Here is an 8,142-nt window from a genome sequence, read left to right on the forward strand (position 1 = left end):
AAAAAATTATTTTCTTTCAAATAAATTATTGTTTTAACTTTCAAATAAATTATTATTTTAACTTACAAATCAATAGAAGTAAAATTATTATTTAACAGATATTACTTTTGTTGAAGTGCAATAACTATTCATACTGAGAAGTACAATTGAAACATGATGTTTGAGATACAATATAGTTTAAAATATTGGATTAGTATTGCTACCAATGACTATAATTATTGAAAATGCAATAATCATTCGGTCATACAATATGTATCAAAGTGAAGGTCATGACTTCGATTCACATTGATTGCGAGCATAATTATTGGGAAGGAGATTATTGGGTACTATAATTATCTCTTTGCTATGTAAAACAATCAAAATGTAGTGTTTGAACTGTTACACATATTAAAATATTTGAATTTCACAGTTATATATCAACTATATATAGCTTTTAATAAAATGCAAACGCTCAGTCTTACGGTTTATAAAAAGTCAATGTATTTTTTTACATTTTTCGACAAATATATAACATATTGTTTTAAAGTCATTAATTAAAAAAATAAATTAAATCCAAGGTATAAAACATAAAAGCATCGATTAGATACCACAAATCGATCGTAAAAAAAAAAATTAAAAGCATAATGTTCTCACTTCAATAACTAATTAGTGATCAAATCATTATAACGAAAGTTTGAAATTGATAGTAAAATATATAACACTCAATTAAAAAAGCCAAGCAATCAACTAATAAAATTATTATAACGTGTCACGTGCGTTGCAAATGCAATTTTCTAGTTATAATAACCACACATATATATCATCTCACAATACATCATTCCTCCGATCCATTGAACCAATATTTATCACCTATAACTACGTACGGAATGCGTGCTATCTTGTGCCAATCTTCACCTTTTTCTTTGTCGCATCGCCTCTCCAATTCTGGGCAGACCCGAATCTCTAAATGTACGAGATGTTCCATTTCTTTGATACTTTCTGGAAGGGATGATAGCTTTGGGCAACGCAAGATCCTCAGTTCACTTATACATGTACAACTTGTGAAACAAGCAGCTGCCATTGTAGTCAGCTCAGGAAGGAGATGCAAGCATAGAGAGAAGGGGGAGGGGACGTGCTTTATGGCTTCCGGCAAGGATACCATCTTTGGAAGATCATAAAGCCGGATTTCGGTAAGCGATTTCAAGTATCTTATATCTTCCGGTAACTCAACAAATTCTTGGCAACTACTGATCGTTAATTCCTTGAGAGAAGTGAGGTGTGGAGACCAACCGCGAGGGAAACATGTCAACCTCTCCCGCTTCCGTGAATCTAAACTTTCAAGATATTTCTCATATTCGTCATGGATATTCAATGATTCGAGACTAGTGAGATTTTCCAGCACCTCATCCGGAATATCTCCACCACGAATTGTGAGACAAGTCAGCAATTCAGGTCTCGATAACGAGGTTAAATCGATACCTTTGCATACTGCCAGCTCTTTGAGAGATGGAAGTTGTGGCAATATCAACGAAGAGCATCTCTGAATGTCAAGCTTTTGAAGACGAGGGAATATTGATATTTCTGTCACCTTTTCCTTTGAAAAGCCTTTTAGATTTTGTAGATCATCCAATGTGAGTTGTTCCAGCGATGGGAATAATTTTGAGCTAATTCCATATTCCATTATTATTTCATCCTCCATTATTATGTACTCCACACCAACATCTCTTAAATCCATGATTTTAAGATGAGGCAGCTTCCCCAATTGTGGAAGACGCAAACAATTTGGGCAATTAAGTAAATGAAATTCAACTAAATTCAACAAACTTGAATTTCTCAACCATTGGGGAAAGTACCTTCCTATGAATCCATCTATCTTTATAATTTTGATATTTGGGTGAGGTTTCAGGGCTTCTAATACGTTTTCATCCATCTTTTCCATTCCAAATCTGTAATTTTCCCATTTTAAGATCAATTGACGAAGATTCTCTTTTTCATGAAGATTTGCCATCTTTGCATACTCGTGCTTTTCCACTCTTTCAAGGTGACGAATCTCAAGTTTGCCTCCAATATTTAAGAATTGCACTTCCCCAAGTCGATTGCCTTTTCCGCTACCCACAACGAACAGGCTCAATGTTTTAAGGGAACTTAATTCCCCAATTTTTGGAGGCATCTCATCCAATGACCAACAGTCTTCCAATAAAAGATGACGCATATTTCTTAACAATCTCATTTCTTCAGGCAACCCAACAAGATCGTAACAACAATTTAGGTTCAAAATTTTCAAATTCCAAAGACTACATATGGCTTTGGGAAGTGTATGAATCTCAGTGGAAGACAAATTCAAGTAACGCAAATGTTTCAGATTGCCGATTGTTGAAGGTACATTATCAATTCTTGTCCAACTTGCATCTAGCGTTCTTAAACCATTCAGGTTCATTAAACAGAAAGATAAATCTATCTCCACTCGAATGCTAGAAGGAAAAGCCACGTGATTGTTTCCCAAATTTACCTGGCGGATTTTGCGTTCCGTTGCACTTTTATCATTGCATTGTCCTTCAACTCCGGGAACTTTGTTCTCCATTACTGATTGAGCGAGATCGTGAACAAGATCATGCATAGTGAATGTGGTTCCCGTATAATCCTCTGTCACATCTTGAAACAGAGATCTCAAAACTAGCTCGTTCCATATTTCATTGCCTATATCCTCCTCTTCAAGTATTCCATTTGATGAAATATACCCATGAGCCATCCACAGAAATATCACCTTTTCTTTCTTAATCACTGAATCTTTAGGAAATACTGCACAGTAAGCAAAACAACGTCTCAATTCCAAGGGAAGATGGTGATAACTCAATTGCAAGGCTGGTAACAGCAAAGTCTCTTCTTGTGGTAAATTCCATATTTCACTCTCCAAGATATGAAGCCATTCCTTTTCTGTCCTCTTAAATCTCAAAAGACCTCCAAGGGCCTTTGCAGCAAGGGGCACCCCGCAACATTTTTGCACTATCTTCTTCCCAATGGGTTCAAGATTTGGGTGTTCCTCTTTCTCTTGTCCAAAAGCACGATCTTTAAACAACAGCCAACAATTCTCATCAGACAACCCCGGTAAGTGGTGGGCGGGAAGTGTTCCCATGATGTCTGCCACCTTCTTAAGACGTGTGGTGACAACAATTGTAGCACCTTTGGAGCCAAATGCTATTGCATTCTTCAACTTACACCACTTCTCCTGATCATCGTTCCACACATCGTCCAACACCAGCAAGAATCTTTTCTGGTTCAGCAGCTCCCGGAGGCGGCGTTGTAAAGCATCCAAGGACGTTAAATCAGAACAAGTTCCTTTAACGGCTGCTGACTCTATCATGGGCTTGATCAGTGTTTTCAAATCAAAATCATCAGAGACACAAACCCAGATTTTCTTATCGAAATGCTCATCTACTTTTGTATCATTAAAGACCATCCGAGCAAGAGTTGTCTTGCCAAGGCCTCCAACGCCAATTATGGGTAACACAGAGAGCTGTTCACAATCTTTCGCTTGGTTCACCAAGATATCCACAATCTTCTCTTTCTCTTCATCCCTTCCAAAAATGTGTTCAGATTCATTCAAAATGGAACTTGTCTCACGTGTGGCAGCATAGTAACTCTTCCTCTCTATACCCATCTCACGAAGATGAAACTTTTCGCGCTCCGCAGCAATCATGTCCAATTTTCCAGTAACTTGTTTCATCCTCCTCCCGATTTTGCGTCGATACAGAATTTTCTTCAGACCAAAATTAGGACTTGATTTGCTAGACTTATTATGCTTCAGTTTGGAGATTTCACTCATCCAAGATATCTTCGATCTCGTAAGTGAGGTCGTTGAGCTTGCAGAGCCAATCTCGAATCTGCTTGCTTTCCAGCTGCTGCCGTTGTGCATCTTCCAGCACCGCTTGGATGGCGGTGAGGTTACTGGAAAGCTTGTTCATCTCCTGCTCCACGCCCATGATCAATCCAACCTCTTCTTTAATCAGAGAGATCAGATTATCCAACAAAAGCTGAAGACATGCCTCCGCCATCACAATTCAGAAATTCAAGTACTGCAAGGAATCAAGAGTTGGGCAAGTAATGGATGAATGGTCGAAGAAATGTATTATTGATGAAATTATTAAATGTAGAAACAGATACTTTTTCCTCCACTCTTCTTCACCAAACACGGTTTGTGGGGACTTTGCGAAAACTTTTGTGCAAGACTCTATGTGAAAATCCCAATAGCGACTTTACGAAGACTATTGTGCAAGACTCTTTGTGAAAATTCCACTAGCATCTGCTACCTCTTACGTGAAAATTTTAATTATCACAAAATTTTTTATAAAAATTTAATAAGCTAATATATTTTTGGATTTTTAAATTTTTTGCAAACGGCACCTTCCGATTCAAATTGTAGTTGCACGCGCCTATTTATCGGCTTTTGCTTTTTTTTTTTTCACCTGCTTTGACTTTATTGCTTTCCTTTTTTAAAATAAATTACTCTTTTTATTTTTCATCCAATAAAAGTTTTATATAACAATAATTTTTTTTGCCTTTTTAATATTTATGAGAGGAAACCAAAACAAAACTAATAAATATTATTTTTCTTCCTTACACATGTTTGGATGCATTTTTTTTTTCAAAAAATACTTATATCCTTAAAACTTGATTGACCTTATCCTTAAAAAAAACACTTGATTGATCTTCATCTTTTTGAAAAAAATTACAATTAAAAACTTAAAACACATCATTCCAAAAATTGTTATTGGTGAAAACTTTGATGTTATCACATTGTATAAATATTTAATGATTTCTCAAGATTATGTAATATAACTTTAAAATAATATATACTTGTCCAATTAAATATCTAATATATTGTTAAAATAAAATACAAAATACCAAATACAACATATATAAAATAAAATCATGTTAAAAATTTTCAAAATTCCAAATTATATATATTATATAAATATTAAATTTTCTCTTATAAATTGATAATGTTACTCTTTAATTGATTAAATATATTTTTTAAAAAATTATTAATAATTTCAATTTCTAAATCGATTATTAATTCGATTTATTAAAATATATATTACTCAAAAAATTATAATTAAATATATAAATATCATTAATGTAAAATTTTATAAAATTAAATATTAATTTTTAATTCAATTTCAGGTTAATGCGTGGTTTTAACGTTCTAAATTTTTGTATCTTATAGTTTTAAATTTGAAGTTAAAAAATTAATTTTTTAAATCATAATATTTTATTAAAAATAATTTAGCATCTTCCTAAAGAGTTATTTTAAAATAAAATATTATTATCATAGTTAACATATTTATATTTTAACATTCTTGAAATGAAAAACCAAAATAAATATAAATTACTTTTAGTATTTCATTTTTAACATTATAATATTATATATATATATATATGTATATAGTTTATATTTAATTTTATATTATAAAAACTTTGTCTTTAGTCACTGTAGGATACATTTTAATTTTATTTAAATATACAAACAATAATAGAATAATATTATTTTTAATATTAAAAATATTTTATTTTTCTCCAAACTTTGATATTTGTTGAATTTATTACTATTTTTTAAATAGATGTTTAAGCTCCCAAAAGAGTTTCCTTCAAATTTTTTTACGGATTTCATATCTTATATCCACAAAGTAGAAAGCTTAAATATTTAGTTTAATTTGTTTTTGGTATTTACATATTTTTTGAGAATATACAGAGATTTACTTAGATTTTATTTTGTTTTGTTTACGTAAGATGGTCTAATGAATCACAAAAGTGTTTATGGTATTTACAGAGATATTTTATATTATATAAATAATATTTTATTTTGGATAATGTATTAAATAATTAAATATATCCAAGTTATTATCTTCTAAACACAACACTCGTGTATGATTATTTAATACCTTCTGCTACAAAAAAACTTATAACATCAACGCCATTCGTAATTCCATCAATTACTCGATCAAGTTTTGAATGACTTTCTAGTCAGATCGTTTCTGCGTTTCGCCCCTTCAACAAGAAAAGGTATAAATATGGAAACTTCTCTGCCATTTGGATCGGATAATTTATGGAGGACAATCAACACTTTTTGCTTCTGGTCTGATCTTCATCAGCAGCGGCTTTGGCAGTCGTTCCTGAGTTGCCCATTGGGGGGGGGGGGGGCGGGAAATCCAAAACTAGGGTTCAAAAAAGCTTACCTTATTATAAAAGTTAAAGGGGCATCCCTACTATACCCCTAAACTCAATTTTGTTAAATTGATATTCTACCAAGATCAACTCATGAAAAATATTATGTTTCAATTCATATATTATATATGAACAAAGTCGGACGTCTTAAGAATATAAATGAGTGAGATAGTTTTGGACTTACTATTTGTTGAGATATTGTCTCACATCCGTATGATAAAATTCTCGGGAGTTCTTAATATAGACAAGGACAATCCTCATTTCTCGAGCTAGCTTTTGAGGTGTCGTATGTCCAAGTTTATTTTTTAACATGGTATCAGAGCCCAGGTTCTCCATGTCCTTAATATAAACAAAGACAACTCTCACCTCTTGAGAGCTAGCTTTTGATCCTGGGAGTGTGTTGAAATATTGTCTTACATCGGTAGGATAGAGTTCTTGAGAGTTTTTAATATAAACAAGGACAACCCTCATCTCTTGAACTAGCTTTTGAGATGAGTTAGGTCCAAGTCTATTTCTTAACACTATTTTTTAAAAAAATTAAGATTTATTGAATTGATCACATCGTAAATATTTTTTTTGATGTTAATATGATATACCTAATAAACATTTTGAATTATATTCTAAAGTTTCAGGATAAAAATATTACCAACAAAAAATGTTGTAGGACATCACCAATGAATGTCTAAAATTAGGATTCAAAATATAATATGATAGTTTTGGACTTTGAACCCAATCAAAATCCAAAACATAATGTAATGTTTAATTGTATCACGACGAGTCTTTTCAGCGTGCTTATGTCTTCACTTACACTGACCTTGAAAAACTTCCCAGGGGGTTACTTATCCTAAAATTGTCTCAAGTCAAACACGGTTAACTTTTGAGTTCTTAGGTGATGAGCTTCCGAAAAGAAGATGCACCTTCTAATTTTCTAAATATGAGTTTTACATATCAAATCTTTTGTACCTCTCATTTCGGTATGAGATCGGTTCATTCATATCAACTTTCGCCCATTCTTTTTGGTGGGGTTTCCATTTTTCAGCTATTAACTACTCATATTGCGGACTATGTACTGTCCTAGGATTTTTTGGCTTCGGATATCACATGCCCACCAGCTTCCACCCCCGAACCACACCGTACTAGGAGAGGCCAACCTCTGATACCATTTGTAATGTTTCACTGTATCAAGACAAGTTTTTTAGCGTGTTTATATACTTACTCACAAGCACCATGAAAAACTTTCCAAGGGTCACCCATCCTAAAATTGTCCCAAGTCAAACACACTTAACTTTCGAATTCTTATGTGATGAGCTCCCGAAAAGAAAATGCACCTTCTAAATATGGGTTGTACATATCAAATCTTTTGCAACTCTCATTCTAGTGTGAGATCGGTTCATTCATGTTACCCATCGCCCATTTTTTTTTGTGAGATATTCATCTTTTTCTTGTATTAACCACTCATATTGCGGACAATATACCATCCAAGGATTTTTTTGGCTCCGGGTATCCACATACTATGGTTCAAAATTTTGAATCATCTTTATTATTGGTGAGAGCGAAAGAGTGTGGCCAGTGGCCACTCTCACCCCAATGCAAGATCCTACTTGTACATGCACTGCCTCAATAAAGATTCAAAGGACGAGATTTATCAATAGATATGAGATCTTCTATTTTTAAGTGGACCTCATATGTATTAATAAATCTCCATCTTTAAATACGCTATTGGAATAATACCTGTAATAATAAAGTGAAATAATCCCCATAAGATATAGTGATGTTGGCGTTTGGGCACCACATGTGTGTGTTGCAGCTGGACACGACCAACAGCTGGCCCGGGATATGCTACACCGGGTGATCTTCACCCGGTGCAGCATCTGCCCCAACAGCTCTATCATTAATTTTTTTTGTTTTTTAAATTCAGGTCATTTTTGTGTAATACTATAT

At 33.3% G+C, this 8,142-nt stretch overlaps 1 pseudogene; it reads right to left on the bottom strand.

Annotated features, from left to right (window-relative positions):
* Positions 1–764: 764 nt before the first annotated feature.
* LOC140882369 (putative disease resistance protein RGA4) lies at positions 765–4,172 on the bottom strand (annotated as a pseudogene).
* Positions 4,173–8,142: the final 3,970 nt, after the last annotated feature.

Source organism: Henckelia pumila, chromosome 2 (genome assembly GCF_033568475.1).
Source record: "Henckelia pumila isolate YLH828 chromosome 2, ASM3356847v2, whole genome shotgun sequence".
Classification (NCBI taxonomy): Eukaryota; Viridiplantae; Streptophyta; class Magnoliopsida; order Lamiales; family Gesneriaceae; genus Henckelia; species Henckelia pumila.